At 43.7% G+C, this 21911-nt stretch overlaps 1 protein-coding gene across 5 annotated transcripts in view; it reads left to right on the top strand.

The window, feature by feature from the left end:
* The window catches only part of LOC126337046 (regulating synaptic membrane exocytosis protein 2), a 1181006-nt gene that overhangs the window by 150277 nt on the left and 1008818 nt on the right, over positions 1-21911 (top strand). The gene's annotated exons all lie outside the window — the stretch shown is intronic.

The raw sequence follows: 21911 nt of genomic DNA, 5'->3' as shown, positions 1-21911 counted from the left end.
GTAACGCTACCGCTACGCTACGGAGGCGGACAACAGGCTGGAAATCTGGGGGGAAGGGGAAGTGTGCTCGGATGGCCGAAGCGGTTAAGACGACCGCTCGCGCAAAGCGGAAAATCCGTGTTCGTTTGCCGGTTAGACACAAATTTTCATCTGTTACCGCTGATAAACTTCAGTGCACAAATGTAGGCAAGACCATTAAAACCTTTGAATGTTCGGTAAAGTTTTATCGGTACAGTCTTCATTCTGCCGAACTTTGTATTAAATTGCCCATATCCCTTAAACTAGTTCCATTCAGTTCTCCCTCTTTTTCTGTGCTGTATCAATCGTTATATCTCTTACGTGAAGCCCTCTTACTCTTAATAACCTGTTCTACAAAGTCTAATCTCTCTCTGTAGTCCACCTCGTTAACAGAACTCTCAGCTCAGTTTACTGACATCGAAACGGACTTAACAATCTTTGATGCAGAGTTATGTGCTATCTAGATACATGGGTTGATCTATATAATAAACATATCTTACGCTCCGAGTATGAGAAAGCCGAACCTAGCAAAAAAACTTATGAAAAATTTGCCTACATTCAACCACCATAAAGAAAAGAAGACTGGTTTCCTAGCCACACATTACAATAAGAGTTTCAAATACTATACTGACTTAACAGAGTAACAGAAAAACGAAAGTCTGATGAATGAACCACGGATACAAGACTCTAGATAAGTGTGGTCAATAAGGGAAATATAGATCTAGACAGGTTTAGAGAAAAAATATCTAGAATGGTAGGTCAGTCCGAACGAGAGAATAAGAAGAGCAGGAAATTTATTTTGCATCGAAATGTGCAAGTCAGAGTCAGAAGATGAAGAAATACATACCAATAGAAAAATATTTAACAAGAAAAGTGAATTACATACTTGTAACCAAAAGGCGTTTGCAAATAAATTGTGCAGTCCAGACAAGATATCGTTCTGTTTTTATAGCGACAGGGAAACGAAATGGTCTTCTTCAGGGAACATAGGAATCCAGGACAACGAGCAAGTCAAAAGTTTTCATAAGTTACAAAGTTTTAGTAGCCACCTCGTTCTGAAGAAAGCTATCTTGCCGACACCAACATGCTTCTCGTGCCTGTCTTATTATTGCCTCTATGGCTAGACCTGTTTGTAGTACCAAACAAGCATTTCATTCCTTCAATTGTGGCTTTTCCAGTTTTGAATTTTAGTCCCTTTTTACATTGGAAACATACATGTGGCCATTTTGATAAATCTTGAAAGCATTATACATCTTGAACATTTATAGTAGAATGTCTACAATTTTGTCTGCGTTTGTGTCAAATCAAATGCAAAAAAAAAGGTATAAGCCATGGAATTCTTTAGTTTCTTATCCACCTGGTTGTAGGTTTGAAACGAACTGTTGGTGTGACTGGAAAAACTGACGGTTGCTTTCAATTCTAGGTTATTAACTACGCTAAAGACAAAATCCAGCAATCTGCAGATTTTTAATCGTTTTCTTTTGCTGACTTTCAATGATTGTACAAAAATATGAGCACTTTCCACATAACTATTAAAATGAGGTGCCTATGGAAGGATGAATGTTTTTATTTATTACAGGCCGATTGATCAGTGTAGGTTCAATATCATGCAAATATAACACACTTCTATAATCGAGTTTTCCTTTATATCGTTCTACTAAACGAACAGTGTAAATGCTGGTTAATCTAAGTAGACAGAAGTATATTATGGACATGACAGACGAGTGTAAGTTGGAAATTTTGAAAATGATATGTCCACACTAGCTGCAATAAGTTTTATATTCTTTCCGAAAGCTGTTTCGGTTTTATTGTCATTCTCAAGTGCCCTGCGAATACAACGTAGGTGACACTATCTATATATGTGGCGGTTGCCCATGTCAGTAGTTATACACTGTAATTTTACATTGGTACTTGCGTCTAGTTTGATTTGACGTCCATATTGCATCTATAGTAAACTGCCACTATGTAATTATCAACGTATGGAATACGTTTCGACATATATTTGACTGATAGTTTACTATAAAGTATGATCTGACATTTATTTGACAGTTCGTTTACACGAAGCATCATAGTAAACGAGCTATTCCATACGTTGATAATGCAATATGGACATCAAATCAAACTAGAGGTAAGCATCAATGTAAAATAACAATGAACAATTATTCACATGGACACTCGCCTTATACGTAGATAGTGCCATCAACGTTGTACTCGCAGGTCACATGAGAATGGCAGTAAAACCGAATCAGCTGTCATAAAGAACTTATTGCAGCTAGTATTGACCTGCCATTTTCAAAATATCATGACCTGTACTACGCTGCGAGCACAGTCAAACGTAAGAAAGCAAGTTGGACAGTTTCTATCTAGATTTCGTAAATGAACAATTTCTGCTTCATACATTGTAATTACGCTGTATTACTGTAAATATAATCAGTGTTGGTAAATTGCTGCAGCGAGACAGCTCTTAAAAGTTCCAGCGTTTCTGCTTGGTAAATCACTCGGCAGCGTTTCGAAAAGCAAAAATCTCCGGCAAAAATGTAGAGATGATTATACCACATAAAGATATGATACACTTAACACTTCTATTAGCCTATGCGTCGGTTCCTAATCTGCGTCTTCTTTAATGTTTACGTTAAGGGAGGCGCCACATAATGAGAACGCTTGAAACTATCGTTCAAGGCAGCGGACAGAATCCAAGCTCTCTTAGCGATGTGCGGTGCGCGAGACAAATCACGCGACTTATTGTCCCACTGGTGAACAAGGAAACCTTTGTGGGTGGACCCAGATTAATTCACGGCAATGGTACACTTTTGAAACTTTCCTAATAAGGTTTGCCAGACTGGCTTTCAACCCTGGGGGACGGCCGAAGTTGTCGCTTCTCCAACATCAAAGATAAATACCCCGTAACAATCTAACTACATTTAGAAAGATTCCGACATCCTATCATTGGAATGGCCGAGGCACACCACCAAAAATCGCCAAGTAGTCCCTTGTTAGTTCTGCAAAATTCTTCACAAAGACCAAACCGCATACGATTTCCAAGCTATGAAAGAATATACAAACTTGGTGACGATTAAAATACTGCAACTTTTTTGTGGAAGTTTAAAGTACTTCGATTTTGACACTAGTCAAGCACTTTAAACTTCCACAAAAAAGTTGCAGTATTTTAATCGTCACCAAGTCTGTATATTCCAACTGTATCCGCATGGTTAATCTGCAGTACACACTTAACCATTTACGTGTAATTTATTTTCTTCTAACATAATATTGAAACAGATCTCAGCATGTACCCTTGGGGAACAGTGATGAATAAACCTGTTCCATTTATCATTTATTTCTAAGAGCACCAAGAGCTACAGTGTGGTAAATATTCATACCAATGAATCAGGGGAAAAAGTATGCAAGATAGATACGCGGTACTTCCAGTGGTATATATATTTTCCACTGTCATTTAAAATATTAAGTGTTTGACACTGCATTAGTAGAAACGCTTTCAGACTGTTTCTCAACATTTCCTCTCACGAATAGCAAGTGGGAAAAATGAACGCCTGAATCAGTCCGCGGGAGCTCTGATTTCTCCCATTTTATTATGATAGCCATTTCTCCCTGTGGAGGTGGGAATCCATAAAATAGTTTGGCATTCGGAAGGAGAAAGCTGATGCTTGATATCTCCTGAAAAGATCGCGGCGCAGTGTAGAACGCCTTTGCTTTAATGACTGTCACCCCAACTTGCTTATCATATCAGTCGTACCTATTTTACGAAAATACGAAACCAGCAACTTTCACTGGAATTTTCGATGTGCTCTGTCAACCTTACCTGGTAAAGACTCTCCCGTTTTGTCATTGTTATAAAGTAGAGTCTTTATTACAATTTCATCGGCCGATACTAGGAGGAAATAAGAGGATCTAGCAATCTCCACTTCAGAGATTATAACAGTGAGAGTAACGACTTTAAGCAAGTTTTCCTTTCTTATTATATTCCGTAGATGCTGTTGTAATACTTGTAAGTATGTTATTCCGGATTGGTACACTTCCTAAATTTTTCTTTCTCATTTTCAGATACAAATTATATTTTCATACAGTATCGACGAAGCCATGTTGTAGATGTTCGTAATTTAACCACAGAACATGTAATACTGAGATTTTCCCATATATATTTGCTTTCTTAAATTCTGGCAATTTGACGTAACTTCTAACCATAATAGCTTATGGCTACAAAATCTTTCGCGACAGAGTCCGTGGATAATAACCCCTAGGTAAACATGATGTGTTCAACTCTTTCAAATGGCTCTGAGCACTATGGGACTTAACATCTGAGGTCATCAGTCCCCTAGAACTTGTAACTACTTGAACCTAACTAACCTACGGACATAACACACATTCATGACCGAGGCAGGATTCGAACTTGCGACCGAAGCGGCCGCGCGGTTCCAGATTGAAGAAACATGACGTGTCAAGTTCTAATAAAATCCCAAGCTTTCGATTACTACCTCCATCGTCGTCAGGGACTATGACTCACTATCGTGAAACTGGCAGGGCTCCTAAAAACAGGTTGGATTGGATCTTGATGTCCTCACTGTAATCAAGGAGTCCAATAGTTCGAAGCTTGGGCCAGAACTGTCCTATGTTCCAGCACAATAGTGTGTTTATTTAACAGGCTGTGGTCAGCCGCCACTGACGACACAGAAGGGTTGGTGTCCCTTAACTGTCAGTAACCGAAGAGTTAGAAGCTACTCTTTTAGATTCGAAATCTATTAGCTAGAACCGCTCTGTCATCCCATCGGACTGCCATCGCAACCAGTACATTGACTGCTAGCTTTCTTCAACATACCGACGTTGATAAATCAGCTTCTCCCGCCGCGGACGAACGCTACCTCAGTCGCCAGACTGCACTATAGCGACCAAGTCATCAGAATGAGTACATTGTCCGAACAGCTACTACAAGAGCCGCAATCGACATGACACCGCTCGCTACATGGAAACAAAATGGGTACCTGTCGCAGGACCGTTCCACAATACTCCAGCACCAACAAGGGTCCCACCGACCTCCATGCTAACAGCGCGATCACCGTCAGCAATCGCAAAATCAGCTGTAACAGCGCCACTAATGACAGCAGTCATACCATCACCAGAAACAGCCACAACGCCGCTAGCTAAGACGCTTAAACCGCAGGTAATCATTTTCTACCGCGAGTCATCTTACAACGTCCGTTTCAAACTCAACCTAAGCCTGTCACAAAAACTCACAAGTCACCCCGTACAAATGAGCGTCGGGGTGAAAGAAAATCAGACACTGACGACATGCACGTCAACATTATTCCGGAACTGCACGGGATTAGCCGAGCTGTCATAGGCGCTGCAATCATGGACTGTGCGGCTGGTCCCGGCGGAGGTTCGAGTCCTCCCTCGGGTATTGGTATGTGTGTTCGTCCTTAGGATAATTTAGGTTAAGTAGTGTGTAAGCTTAGGGACTGATGACCTTAGCAGTTAAGTCCCATAAGATTCCATACACATTTGAGCATTATTCCGGAACTACACAACCCAGTATTTTCCTCTTCTTTTTCGTCAAGCAGACTCGACCCAAAATTTCTAAACCCCTAGACATTGTTCAGTTATGTACAACAACACATACCAGCCCTGCAAATCCAGAAACGCGTCCCCAGGAGAGACTCCATCGTCACCAAAAACGAACTTCCCAAGTTCCCATTCATCCCTACTCCGAATTATCTCATCTTCTGGGTGGAAATGCAGCCACAACAATCCGCACAATCTGTCCACCATACAACCACAGCCCCCACGCCGACCCCCCAACGTTTTGCAACAGAAATAAAAAGGTTGACTTACAGTACGCGGACGAAGAAACTGAATGTGAACTGAGCTCGTATTCAGAATGATAACGGACCTCATTTCCTAGTAAGAGTATTCTCAGAATTACCCAACACCACAGAGCAAGCCATAAACAATGAGGCCATGATTTACTGTAGGAAGCGTCACGTAGAAGCATGTAAAACAACTACACAAACGTATCGATGTCAGCGATGCCTCCATTATAATGACCAACTAACCGAAAATCGCAAGAACCCATGCAGCTGTCCTCACTGAAGGTAACGCCACCTTCACAAACAATGCCCGAACCTAAAGCCACACCTACCTGCAACACTGCGACCAGGCTCTCTCTACGTGGTCCCATAAGTGCAAACCCAAACCTGCTCCACATAAATCTGAACTCACTGTCCCCACACGCACAGCTGATGCATCAGTCCATACAAACAACTCCTTCTGTCTCCCAAGCACCGCTGACGATGTTATCCGTTTCGTAACCTTAGCCTTGCAAACTACTTGTATACACCCTTTTGAAGGACCACACGTCCTATAGTAAATAATCGTCGCCACCTGCAGCGTCTTCCATCTCAATACGTTAGTCATCTGTTCACAAAATCAAGCCCCCTTCATTTCTGATAGCTTCTAAATACTACCCATAAAACATCTCCCCGTTTGATTAAAATTAGCGCACCAGACGAACAACATACTCTACCAAAATATCCGTTCCCCCCGCTCCAACAAAATCTTCTCATGCGCACTCCCCGACAAGAAGTGCACCTTCTCAACGATACATTGCTCCAACCCCACCGATCCGTACGCATGTCTCCTTACATTCTACATCGCACTGATAATCCCAATCCTACTCCCTTTGCCGGCGCAGCCATTGCCCATCTCTGAAACACGCATTCTACTACCCAGCCACTCTCAAGTGATCCAACTGAGCACAACATCCATTTCTCCCAAAATTTACATTAACCTTTGCCGTTATCTAAATCCGCCCTAACCATTCCATCCTTTGTGATTTCCTGACACACATAAACCGAACCTTTGCCACATATATGCCGACATTGACGCACAGTACCACACACCCGTCAAAAAACAGTGGTGGTGTCAGTTTATCAACATCCTCAATTCTCACAATAGCCACATCCATACCCACACATAGCCTGTTCAAAAGTAACCCCAATGCGATTATTGTCTCCACTACCTCTTGGGGCCTACCTCAGTTGAAGTCCCACACCGACTGGGAGTTATTACCGACCTGTCCTCCTCCAGATCTCAAACCGTGTATCAGTCACACTCCGACCCACTCCTAATCATCTACCCCGACAGTTACAATTCCTGTGCAAACTGGAATGAATACTGCACCCAGTCCATACCCTAATCGAAAATCATTACTGCAACCTTCAAATTTTTGGCAATATCCAGTAAGAGGCTGATTTCCTGCAACAAACCAATTCAGATGCAATTTCCAATCATATCCCACTCCGAACTATCTACAACGACCGTCCCACTCTTCCTCCAAGCTCTTTCTTGCCGTGCTCCAAGAATCCTACTGTGTATGCATAGAATTCCTTCATACTCGTGACCAGGATCACTTACACACTACCAACAGTTCTAGCAACATGCTCGCAGTTACTTGCAAGCTAAACGACACCGGAACCGGGACATTACATGCCATAAACTAAACGAAAGGCTCACAAACTCTAGAAAGTATTCGCAAGCATTCCATAGGTTCTCAGGGGACAAACCCACTCTCACTTATCCCAACTCGCATAACGGAAGCCAACCACTTCGCATTCTACCGGGAAGATACATACACCATCCCGCACTATTCGAACATTTTCCATTACTTGACGGATCCTTATTTGTATTAACTTACAAACACAGCCAGCCCACCTCTCGCACCAAACTTCCAATACTTGCACAGCACTCCACTGACACGACTAAGCGCATCAATAACAGGTGTAGACATTACACAACACTCGTTAAAAAGCGAAACTCTGATCCTGGTTACGATTCTATTACCTACTGCCTTCTCACGGAACGTCCCAGAGCCTATCAAGAAACCTTTGCCATTATTTACAATACTATCCTCTACAAAGGTTGCTAACCAGAACAGTGGAAAAGATAAATCTTCCTCTTCCTGAAACCTTCAAACCATCCTCACAGAATTAATCCTGTCGATCTATCAGCCTCCCACCAGTTTTCAGCAAAATCCCTGAAACCATCCTTACGCAACGAACCCATCAGCACCTTGCAATCCACCAACCCATACACAACACCCGATGTTGATTTCGTTCCACCTCATTAACAATCAACTTAATAAACTTAAATCCACCCTGTTTGCTTCCATTTGTATCCAAAAAGCCTTTGCCTGGATATGGCATGCTGTACTGCTCTTCAACCTACAAATCTATGCAGTCCCAGTTAACTCTTCCCACCTTCCTTCGCCACTATTCTACGTATGTCACAATCAGCCACATCTGCTCCTGTACATCCCATCCTCCTGCAGGTGTGCCTCAAACCCCGTCCTGGCCACCGTCCTTTGTATCTTGTACACTGCAGACATTTCCAAACCACCCCTCACCCACCATCTGCAATTTGCTGACGACACCGTCTACCTAGCCACTCTCCACATCAAATCTCCAATGCTTCCTTCCAAGGCCACTGGTTGAGAGGTGTACCACGTGGAAGCATAAAGCAAACATAGAGAAAAGCCAAGGTACCATCTGTGGTAGTCCAGACTTCCACCTGCAACCAACCCATTTCTCTAACACAGTAAAGTATTTAGGACTAACCCTCGACAGAAAACTAACATTGAATATACACCTCTTTATCCTCCAGCACATAGCCCGAAACCGATGAAAATTTTGAAACTACTAACAGGCGGCACCTTGAGCCTACATCCTTCCACTATTATCTTGACATAAATCCCACATTCACTCAATCGTATGCCATCCTACGCGAGTGTTGCCTGGCTCTCAGCCCCTCCCAAATTTTACAAGTCCCTTGAAATCCTTGGAAGACAAGGACTTTGTCTCGCCTTCCGCAACCACCTGCCTGCCCCAACTCGGATATAGTACCAACTCATTCACTTCCCACACCTTCTCCTCACAGAGCAGCTTGGTGTATTTATCGCAAACTCAGCCCCAGAACCTTATATCCCACCCACCTGCTGTGCCAATACAACCATATTCCTCCTTCCACAACCTAAATGTCCCACACATCCTCTCTCGGCGGGATTTCAAAAAACTTACCACTCCACAACGATGAAACCCGTACCGAGATGTACCCCTTTTTCCAGCCCTAGTCACAACATTCCACTTCGCACCATCCTTCCATTTTTCCCCCACCTTGTTGATTTTTAGTCCCTACCTGCGGCTCCATGGGGCTCCATAGCCCTACCCATCATACCACCTCCATCATGACCATTACCATTTTCACGGATCATCGACATCACTATTACTCCATAACATCACTCACATTATCATCAACGATTATATTTTAATTGTAATATTAAATCGTCATTACATATTTCTGTTTTACATAAAAATCGTGAATACTGCCCTCCAAAGGGTTTTTTAAAAATCTTTATTGTCATCTGTTGTTATGTATTTTAATCATCTTTTCAGTATATGAAACCTTCGTCTGAAGAGCGATTTATTATCCGCTGCCAGCCCACGCCCTTTGTGGGGAATTTGAATAACAATAAAGGAAAGAAAGATGAATTTTCGCAGTTTACCGTCTAATGTGAGCGATGACATTGCAGGCGACGCTGGGTAGACTGCGCAAACATAACCGACGAACATAGAGGGCGCCATCTAAGTATGCGCCATTCCCGTGATGTCATCATGATTGATCCAGCCAATCAGATGCCGTCCTTTTAGCATAAAACTGGTAGGGTAGTCTTGCCAGTACCACGAGGTGGTGGAGGTAGCCATCGAAAGCATGGGATTTTATCCGAATTTGGAGTGGCAAGTTTACTGACAACATTTTACTCGTTATAATTGCTGTCTTTGAGAGATCGAGTTATATCATATGATTTGTCAGGCTGCCGATTTTTAGCGGCCAGTACACATTCGTTTTTATATACTCTATGTTTCCTGGTCTTTGAAGATGAAAGAACTACTTCTTTTATTTATAAAAATACACTCCCGGAAATTGAAATAATAACACCGTGAATTCATTGTCCCAGGAAGGGGAAACTTTATTGACACATTCCTGGGGTCAGATACATCACATGATCACACTGACAGAACCACAGGCACATAGACACAGGCAACAGAGCATGCACAATGTCGGCACTAGTACAGTGTATATCCACCTTTCGCAGCAATGCAGGCTGCTATTCTCCCATGGAGACGATCGTACAGATGCTGGATGTAGTCCTGTGGAACGGCTTGCCATGCAATTTCCACCTGGCGCCTCAGTTGGACCAGCGTTCGTGCTGGACGTGCAGACCGCGTGAGACGACGCTTCATCCAGTCCCAAACATGCTCAATGGGGGACAGATCCGGATATCTTGCTGGCCAGGGTAGTTGACTTACACCTTCTAGAGCACGTTGGGTGGCACGGGATACATGCGGTCCCCTCGACGATCACCAGAGGTGTACGGCCAGTGTAGGAGATCGCTCCCCACACCATGATGCCGGGTGTTTGCCCTGTGTGCCTCGGTCGTATGCAGTCCTGATTGTTGCGCTCACCTGCACGGCGCCAAACACGCATACGACCATCATTGGCACCAAGGCAGAAGCGACTCTCATCGCTGAAGACGACACGTCTCCATTCGTCCCTCCATTCACGCCTGTCGCGACACCACTGGATTCGGGCTTCACGATGTTGGGGCGTGAGCGGAAGACGGCCTAACGGTGTGCGGGACCGTAGCCCAGCTTCATGGAGACGGTTGCGAATGGTCCTCGCCGATACCACAGGAGCAACAGTGTCCCTAATTTGCTGGGAAGTGGCGGTGCGGTCCCCTACGGCACTGTGTAGGATCCTACGGTCTTGGAGTGCATCCGTGCGTCGCTGCGGTCCGGTCCCAGGTCGACGGGCACGTGCACCTTCCGCCGACCACTGGCGACAACATCGATGTACTGTGGAGACCTCACGCCCCACGTGTTGTCGGTACGTCCACCCGGCCTCCCGCATGCCCACTATACGCCCTCGCTCAAAGTCCGTCAACTGCACATACGGTTCACGTCCACGCTGTCGCGGCATGCTACCAGTGTTAAAGACTGCGATGGAGCTCCGTATGCCACGGCAAACTGGCTGACACTGACGGCGGCGGTGCACAAATGCTGCGCAGCTAGCGCCATTCGACGGCCAACACCGCGGTTCCTGGTGTGTCCGCTGTGCCGTGCGTGTGATCATTGCTTGTACAGCCCTCTCGCAGTGTCCGGAGCAAGTATGGTGGGTCTGACACACCGGTGTCAATGTGTTATTTTTTCCATTTCGAGGAGTGTAGGTTGCTCGAACTGCGCATTCTTTGATGAGTTGTTGCGGAAAATCATCGGAGTAATGTGTTCGGTTGAGTCCCTGAAAAGAATTCATCAGTGCAACTAGCTGTACAAGTCTGCATTCAGATATACTCTTCTTCATCAGTTTCGTACCTTCTGAAACCATTTAATATTTCTCATATACCACAATTCTGCTCTTGAATGACATTGTCAACTAGAACTATTCGGGGTTAGAATGCTATTTCCCACGAAGGTGTCATTCATGTTTCGATGTAAACAAGTTTACCGTGTTTACCGTTTACCTGTCAATTAAATATAATAATCACATGTTTCATTTTATCACTTTTTTTTTCGTTCGAGAGCATAATGCTGCATGTGAAGTGACATGATAGATTTATCAGTGGGTGCATATTGCTTGAAGGGACCCCAGGCCACCAGGAGAGAGAGAAGGACGCTGAACAGAGTCAGTCCAGGAAGGCTCCCAGATGTTCAGACGGTCCAGGCACACACCTATCGCCTGCTTTCGCTTGTAGGTCAGGACACTAGGGCAAAACATCGAATGTACGACATTCTGCTGCCGGAAAAAGATCCTGCAAGAACGGGCAAACGACGACTGAAGAGAATCGTTCAACGTGACAGAACGCAACCCTTCCGTAAGCTGCTGCAGATTTCTTTGCTGTGCCGTCAACGAGTGTCAGCGTGCGAACCATTCAACGATACATCATCCATATGGGATTTCGGAGCCGAAGGCCCACTCGTCTACCCTTGATGACTGCACGACACAAAGCTGTACGCCTCACCTGGGCCCGTCAGCACCAACATTGGACTGTTGATGACTGGAAACATGTTGCCTGATCGGACGAGTTTTGTTTCAAATTGTATCGAGCGGATGGGTGCGAACGGGTATGGAGACAGCCTCATGAATCCATGGACCGTGCATGTCAGCAGGGGACTCTTCAAGCTGGTGGGGACTCTGTAATGGTGTGGGGAGTGTACTGTTGGAATGGTATGAGACCTCTGATACCTCTAGATACGACTCTGACAGGTGAGACGTACGTAAGCATCCTATCTGGTTACCTGCATCCATTCAAGTCCATTATGGATTCTGACGGAATTTGGCAATGCCAGCAGGACAATGCGACACCCCACTCGTCCAGAATTACTACAAAGTGGCTCGATGAATATTTTTATGAGCTTAAACACTTCAGCTGTCCACCATTCTCCCCAGACATGAATATTATTGAGCATATCTGGGATACCTTGCAACGTGCTGTTCCCAAGAGATCTCCACCCCGCCGTACTCTTACAGATTTATGGACAGCCCTGCCGGATTCATGGTGTCAGTTCCCTCCACCACTACTTCACACATCAGTTATAGCCCGTCGTGTTGTAGCACTTCTGCGTGTTCGCGGGCGCCCTACTCGATGTTAGACAGGTGTTCCAGTTTCTTTGGCTTTTCAGTGAGAGTTGCGAGTTTCATCGACCTATGTTAAATTACGTTACTTGACAGTGCCACATCAAGCGAATGTTACATTCGTCCTTAATGTTTGCAAACGAATGGAGATGGTTGTTTTAGCTCTCGTGTGACTTCTTTTGTGACTTTTTATTTTGGGGAAGACTTTTTGATCTCTAAAGCTATAACACTTTTGCTTCAGATGTTTGGGTGGGAATAATATGAGATGTTCAGTTGTGGTTTGGAGTATTAGTCTGTCTATCCTACTTTATCTATGGGGTCCTCAGCACATTTAGTACTGTATACAATGGCACTTATTATCAAGTAATTGCACCAGGTAGGAAATTGGAAGTTCCTGCGATCAGGTGCTGCAAGCCTTTTGCGTTGGTTCTCTGGTAGTTGTCTCACGTTGGCAAGATATTCGTTAAGTGGAAAAAGAAATTTTTTATCCGTCAGTTTCAGGACGAGCTTCACCGAAGTACAATCTTAGCGGCTTCCAAGATTCATTCTGCATTTTTTAAAGAATTTCTTCTCTTTCTTCTGAAGGACAACTAAGACTTAGGTCTTAGATCAAGCTCACGTCGACGACGTTATTGGAGATGAAGCTGTAGCATGTATTGGGTGATCTGAGTGCAGGGAATTTGCTGCAACATTCTAAAGGAATCGTACTGAAACTTGTCTTAATCGTCGTAGGGAAATGACGAAAAACCCAAATTCGGATGGCAAAACATGGAAATGAACCGCTATTCTCCCGAATGCGAGTCCAGTTTCTGAACAGTTGCGCCATTTGGCTCCGTAACGTTTGACTTCCTGTAGTATCACTGGAACGTTGTCGATCCACAGCTAATAACACTGTACGGGGTATCTTCGCCTCGACTGGAAGAGTTGTCGCTCGAGAGGTTTTGGCCTTACGTTTCGTTCGGACGTAGGCAGGCAGACTGATACGTGGCGTAGGTGAGAGTGGAGGGGCGGCGGACAGCTGGCCGGCGGACGCAGAGAGGGCGACGATCGGCCGGTCGGTGGGCGCCGTGACGCGCCACGGTCGTGGGCGTCGGATGTCGGCGTCGGCGTCGGCGTTGGCGTCGGCGTCGAGAGGCGGCGGCGGCTGGCGGCCGGACGCGGTCGATACTCGGCTGCCGCTGCCGCTGCCGCTGCCGCAGTGCTGGGCCCGCTCGGCGCGCTTTCTTCATTTCGGTTGCTGGCGGCCGCGATGCGGCCTCTGCCGCCAGTCGCTCTGGCTCACAGTCCACAGGATTCTTGTCTTGGGCTGCCGTCGTACGGCCGGAGGCGTACTCATAGCACCCGTCAGTACCCAAACGTTAGGCGGCATCAGAACGAGAGGAAAGGCGCACAATCACTGTAAATGACAATCGACGTCCCCCAAAATACGAAAAATTGTGCTTTAACTTTCTGCACATCAATCTAAAAAAAGTAACACTGTGTACCAGGGGGACAAAGTACATGTACAGAATCAAAAGTAATCGCATACACTAACACATTAATCTAAAAATAATAGTTCTGTACAGTAACAAAGTAAATTTTGCTTCATGGTAACAAATTACATAAATTATTATTAAGTTCTGTGCGTCAATCGGTAAAAACGGAACCCTTATAGGATAGCTTTGTTTTCTGTGTGTGTGTGTGTGTGTGTGTGTGTGTGTGTGTGTGTGTGTGTGTTGGTTCAAATGGTTCTGAGCACTATGGGACTTAACTGCTAAGGTCATCAGTCCCCTAGAACTTAGAACTACTTAAACCTAACTAACCTAAGGACATCACACATATCCATGCCCGAGGCAGAATTCGAACCTACGACCGTAGCGATCGCGCGGTTCCAAACTGTAGCGCTTAGAACCGCTCGGCCACCCCGGCTGGCTGTGTGTGTGTGTGTGTGTGTGTGTGTGTGTGTGTGTGTGTGTGTTAAAACTCCTTTTTCTCAGGAACGGCTACACACATCAACTTGAACTTTATGTCACATACTGAGGTCTATAGTCCCGTGCCGGTGTAAAAAATTATAAATCAATGCAACTAAAAGATACGGCCATTTATGTCCCATACTTTAATACACAAGAACTCACTCATCAAAACCAATAGATTCATGAAATTTGGCAAGAATCAAAGTGTCACACTACAACCAATGGATAAAATCCGAAAACTGTAAATTTGCAATTACATCACACGCGAAAAAATTCTTTTGTCATTTGTTATCCGAGATCAAACTGGAAATTAAAACGATCAGCAGACCTGTATTTAGAGTGACTGGATCGCAATAGTAAAATTCAAACATCGGACAAGGAATGAGTTTATTGCCCACAAGACGCGTTTCGGAATTTATCCGTCATCAGAGATCCAGGAGCGACTACTGCACTTACAAGGGAACCTCGCCATCGCACCCCCCCTCAGATTTTGTTATAAGTCGGGACAGTGGACAGGCCTTGAAAAATTAAACACATATCAATCGAGAAAACAGGAAGAAGTTGTGTGGAACTATGAAAAAAAAAGCAAAATTTACAAACTGAGTAGTCCTTGCGCAAGATAGCCTGAGCTCAGGAGCGGCGTGGTCCCGTGGTTAGCGTGAGCAGCTGCGTAACGAGAGGTCCTTAGTTCAAGTCTTCCATCAAGTGACAATTTTTACTTCCTTTATTTTCCCAAAGTTATGATCTGTCCGTTCATTTATTGACGTCTCTGTTCACTGTAGTAAGTTTAGTGGCTGTGTCTTGCGACTGCACCGCAAAACCGTGCGATTAGTCGACGAAAGGACGTGCCTCTCCAATGGGAACAGAAAACATTTGATCGCAAGTTGATAGGTGAACCGATTCCTGCACAGGAAAACACGTCTGACATTTTCTATACGACACTGGTGACCGCATGTGCGTCACATGACAGGAATATGTTGTCGACCCACCTAACTTGAACACTTGGCGAATGGGTAAAAAGATTCTTCTACCTTGCACGATTTAGGTTTTCTTGTGGATGTGATAATCACTCCCAAAAAAGTGATGAAAACATAACAGACGGACAGATAACAATTGTCTGAAAATAAAAAGTTAAACTTTTCACTCGAGGGAAGACTGGAACCAAGGACCTCTTGTTCCGCAGCTGCTCACGCTAACCACGCGACCACGGCGCTCCTGATCTCCGACTCTCCTTGATGTTGCCTATCTTGCGCATCGTCGACTGAGTTTGTATATTTTGCTTATTTTTTTCATAGTTCCACACAACTTTTTCCTCTTTTCTCGATTGATCTGTGTTCAGTTTTTCAAGGCCTATCCACTGTACCAACTTATAATAAAATATGAGGGGGATGCGATGAAGAGGTTCCCTTGTTAGATACGGCGCGTCACACACAACCTGAAATGCCATATCTACGCGCAGTAATCGATTTAGGATACCTGATGAGGGATAAATTTCGAAACGATTCAATGACCAAAAAAATTATTCCTAGCCTGATTTTTCTTTTTTTACCATTATGACTCAACCAGCCTGTATGGAGAACTGTCGATTACTGTAATAATGGTCTCCTGCCTCCTGTATGACTTTATGTCACATTTATGTTATTAAAGTCAAAACGTTCTCGAAAATCTTGAAATACCTGGGTCCGATATCTTGCCAGTATCAATGCGATATCACGCAAAAATGGTCGAGATTCTTAATTCCCGGAATGGCGAACTATCCATACAAATTATTAAGTTTGTTTGGATCCATCAATGCTCGAGTCGTACTTGCATCTGGCCAGTCTTTTTCCAAATGTAATCTCCATTGGTAATTACACTCGATTCAGTTGGAATCAATGCAATTTTTGGATACTTCTCCCATTTCCATAAATGTATGTTCACTTCTCGCAAAGGAATAGCATTTCCCACATTTTGTTTTACGAAATTGGAGATTTGTGGAAAGATCTTTTGGGACCAAACTGCTGAGGTCATTGGTCCCTAAGCCTACACACTATTTAATCTAACTTAAACTAACATACGTTGTGGACAACAAACACACCCATGCCCGAGGACTCGAACCTCCGACGGGGGCAGCCGCACCGATTTTGTTTTACACCTCTCGTCTTTTTTCCCAGGACACAGTTTGCAGCGTCCAACACCGGCATACCGTTTCAGAGGTTCAACTGAACTTGACTGCTGTATCACCAGGCTTGCATCTTCGACAGACATGAATTCCTACGTTGCAATCGACGTCCACAAATTATTTGCTGGATGTATTCCAATCTGTGTCTTCCTCTACAGTTTGTACCCTCTACAGCTCCCACTAGTACCGTGGAAGTCATTCCCTGATGCCTTCACAGATGTCGTAACATCCTGTCCCTTCTCCTTGTCAGCGTTTTCCACATATTCCTTTTCTCTGCGATTCTGTGCAGAACCTCGTCACTCCTTACCTTACCAGTCAACCTAATTTTCAATATTCATATGTAGCACCACAGTTCAAATGCTTCCATTCTCTTCTGTTCCGGTTTTGCCACAGTCCATGCTTCACTACCATACAATTGTGTGCTACAAATGTACATTCTCAGAAATTTCTTCCTCGAATTAAGGCCTGTATTTGATACTAGAACATTTCTTTTGGCCAGGAATGTCATTTAGCCATTGCTAGTCTGCTTTTGATGTTTTCCTCGCTGCGTCCGTCATTGGCTATATTACTGACTATGTAGTAGAATTCCTTACCTTCATCTACTTCGTGACCATCAATCTTGATGTGAAGTTTCTCGCTGCTCTCATTTCTTCTACTTCTCATTACTTTCGTCTTTCTTCGATTTACTCTCAGTCCATATTCTGTACTCATTAGACTGATCATTTCATTCAGGAGGTCACGTAATTCTTCTTCACTTTTACTCAGCATAGCAATAGTCATCATCAAATCCTATCACTGCTGACCGTTCACCTTGAATTTTAATTCCATTCCTGAACGTGTCTTCATTTTTCTTTAGTCTTGCTTCCATTATCAACCGCAACGTCAGAATTGCCTCTCTCGTGCCTTTACCTCTTCTAAAGCAGAACTGATCGTCATCTAACACATCCGCAGTTTTCATTTCCATTCTTCTGTATATTATTCTTGTCAGAAACTCTTATGCATGAGGTGATAAGCTGATTGTGCGGTAATTCTCGCACTTGTTGTTCTTGCAGTCTTCGGAACTACGTAGATGATATTTTTCCGAAAGTCTGAAGGTATATCGCCATACTCATACGTTCTACATACCAGCGTGAAAAATCGTTTTGATGCCACTTCTCCCAACGATATTAGAAATTCTGATGGAATGTTATCTATCCCTTCTTCCTTATTTGATGTTAAGTCCTCTAAAGCTCTCTTAATTTCTTTCTAATACTGGATCCTCTATCTCTTCTAAATCGACTCCTGTTTCTTCTACTATCACATTAGACATATCTATCCTCTCATAGAGACCTTCATTCCACTCTTCCCACCTATCCGCTCTCTCCTCTGCATTTAACAGTGGAATTCGCGCTGTAGTTTTAATGTTACCACACTTGGTTTTAATTTCACCGAATGTTGTTTTGACCTTCCTATATTTTGATTCAGACATTCCGACAATCTCTTCTTTTTCGATATCTTCTCATTTTTCATGCAACGGAAAGTCTTAGCTTCCCTGCATTTCCTGTTTATTTCATTCCTCAGCGACTTGTGTCTCTGTATTCCAGAATTTCTCTGAACATTTTTGTACTTTATACTTTCATCGATCACCTGCAGTATTTCTTGTGTTACTCATAGTTTTTTCGTAGTTACCTTCTTTGTACCTATGTTTCTGTTTACAATTTCTGTGTTTGCCACTTTTAATGTTGTCCATTCCTCTTCAACTGCACTGCCTATTGAGCAATTCTTTATTGCTCTATCTGTTGTCTCAAAGAACTTTAAGCGTATCTCGTCATTCCTTAGTGCTTCCGTATCCCAGTTCTTTGCGTATTGATTCTTCCTAACTATTCTCTTAAACTTCAGCCTACTCTTCACCACTACTAAATCCTGATCTGAGTCTATATCTGCTCCAGGGTACGTCTTACAGTCCAATACCTGATTTAGGAATTTCTGCCTGACCCTGATGTCATCTAACTGGAATCTTTCCATATCTCCCGGCCTCTTCGAAGTATACCTCCTCCTCCTCTTGTGATTCTTGAACAGAATATTCGCTATTACTTGTTGAAATTTATTACAGAACTCAATTAGTCTTTCTCCTCTCTCGTACATTGTCCCAAGCCCATATTCTCCTGTAACCTTTCCTTTTACTCCTTCCTCCATGACTATGAGATTTTCATCTCTCTTGAAGTACTGTATTGCCTTTTCAGTACCCTCATACACTTTCTCTATCTGTTCATCTTCAGCTTGCGACGTCGGCATGTCTACTTGAACTAGCGTTGTCGGTGTTGGTTCGCTGTCGATTCTGATTAGAACAACCCTATCACTGAACTGTTCACAGTAACACACTCCCTGCCCTACCTTCCAATTCATAACCAATCCTACTCCCGTTACAGCATTTTCTGCTGCTGTCTGTACTCATTTGAGCAGAAATCCTTGACTTCTTTCCATTTCACTTCACTGGCCCTTACTATATCTAGACTGAGCCTCTGCATGTCCCTTTTCGAATTTTCTAGCTTCCTTACCACGTTCAAGCTTCTGACCTTCCACGCCCCGACTCATAGAACGTTATCTTTTTGTTGGTTATTCAATCTTTTTCTCATGGTCAGGTCCTTTTTGGCAGTCCCCTCCCAGATATCCGAATGGATACTCGGGAACGTTTTGCCAATGGAGACATCATCATGAGACTTTTTCAATTACAAGCCACATGTCCTGTGAATACACGTTATGTATCTTTTATGCAATGGTTTCCATTGCCTTCTGTATACTCATGCCGTTGATAATTACTGATTCTTCCATCTTTATGGGCAGTTTCCCACCGCAAGGACAAGACAGTGCCCTGAACCTCTTTCCGTTCCTTCACCCTCTTTGATAAGGCCGTTGGCAGAATGAGTTTGACTTCTTACGCCGGAGGATTGTCGTACCATTCAGGTTTCCTGGTGTATGTAGCTATCTCCGGCATTTGAAACTCATCAATCACTTATTCGTTGTCCGTTCTTCCAATAACTTCTTTAACCATGACCATTTCTTCCACATTGTCTTTTATTTCTGAATAAACACACACCACGTCACAATCTCCCGGTTCCGAGTTACTTCTGTTATTTCCATTACTCCTTCTAGATCTCATTCATTGCATGAACTAAATTTCTCCTATAATTTCAGTTTTTTTCGACATATTCGTTTCACAACAGAACATGCTGTTGCAACAGAACCGAAGAAAGTGACTAACAGAGCAAAATATTTAATGAATGTCAGTACATACAATAATGCACTAAAATTTAAAACATATATTTCACTTTTGTACCAACATAACTTTTTATAATGTGTGTTTATAAATGTGTGTTTATAAATGTGTGTTTTCTTGACACATGAAATTCCAAGTGGGTACCAAAGCACCCCAGGAAACACTTCAAATATTAATATTTATTATACAGACAAATTTATTTCAAAAAATTCCTCAGTGGTAGTGTTAAGTAGGGCCAGTATAACAGGGTAACATATTTGCAAGCCGGCCGGGGTGGCCAAGCGTTTCTAGACGCTACAGTCTGGAACCGCGCAACCGCTATGGTCGCAGGTTCGAATCCTACCTCGGGCATGGGTGTGATATCCTTAAGTTAGTTAGGTTTAAGTAGTTGTAGGTTCTAGGGGACTGATGACCTCAGAAGTTAAGTCCCATAGTGCTCAGAGCCATTTGAACCATATTTGCAAAACATGAACTATTTCAAAAAACTGTAAATAATAAAAATAGTTAAGTTGGGGCGAAGAGCGGCCACATCCAGAGGAAAGCGGGGACTGCGACGTCCACACTCTAGCTCTCTGGGGAAGGAACAAATAAAGCGTAGTCAGGTTGTTTTTTTTTTTCAAGAAAATTATTTAAAAGTAAGTATTACGCAGGTTTTTACCGCGTTTTTAATGGCTGCTTGCAAGTCGCCACTCGTCTTCCAAACACTGAAAATACTCCATATCGCTAGGCCTAGCCCCTCACCCCCCACACACTATCGTATGGACGCCTTCGGGTAGGGTTCTGCCGTGCCTCACTTGGTTTGCAGAAGGTTAAATAGGTACGTAATTCAAAAGGTATTCAAAGAATGCTACCACAGTCTCAGCTGGATGTACCCCATAGAGAGCTCAGTCTTGTGATGAATTTTAAAATGCAGTACCTCAAAGAAGCCGTCTGAAATCTATTTAATGCTGTACAATCTTCGAAACCCTTGAAGCGTCATACAGATCGCAGCACTGAATGCCTTAAAAAGTTAATTTACTGATCGCTTTAACATTTCTTACAAGAAACGGGGATTTTTTGTCACAGGGTTATACAAATATGATCAATTCCACAAAAAGGACTTGGCCTTAAAAAATAAATAGATTTGAAGGCCCCTCGAAAACATGGACATTAGAGACGTAGCACAAGCTAGGAATCGAAAGAAATAGGTCGTGGCTGATACTTCCCCGGAATCCGTCGTAAGTGACTTAGAGAATCGCAGCAAACCTAAATCTGGGTATCTGGACAGGTATTTGAACCGCCTTCCTCACGATTACGTGTCAATAGAGCTAACAACTCCGCCTCCTCGCTCGATCGTCCGGCTTTAACAGCATGGCGAAATGCGACCGACGTGTCTCGCACAACTGCCTGCAGAGCTTCCGGATTCCCCAAGTGTAGCTTTCCGAAGAAATTTCTATTGATGGCTCACAAATTTGGCCGGCAGGCCAGTAGTACTGAACTGTGTGTCCTGCTTTCAGCAATGTAGGGAAAGGTCCATTTTTTGTAGAGCAAGAAAATGGAGATTACACGATGAAAAAATGGCGAAATGAGATTTCCGCTGGTGACTCTCAATTCTGTCTATGACATTATTGCCACTCCACTGGCAGGAATGTGGTCGCTACTCCAATCACAGACGCTGGTTGAGTGAGGGCGGCGGCCTGCCATTGTATAGGATGGGTGCATATAGGTGTTAATCCTTGTTAGGGATGGGAGAAAAGGCACGGAGATGAGGACTACAATGACATATACGAGTGACCTACCAGAGGCGCAGGTTGCTAACACTTGCTTTTCGTGAATAACAGAGCGCGCG

This window comes from Schistocerca gregaria, chromosome 2 (genome assembly GCF_023897955.1).
Source record: "Schistocerca gregaria isolate iqSchGreg1 chromosome 2, iqSchGreg1.2, whole genome shotgun sequence".
NCBI lineage: Eukaryota > Metazoa > Arthropoda > Insecta > Orthoptera > Acrididae > Schistocerca > Schistocerca gregaria.
The sequence above is the reverse complement of the archived record's forward strand: the minus strand, read 5'-3'. Positions and strand labels throughout refer to the sequence as shown.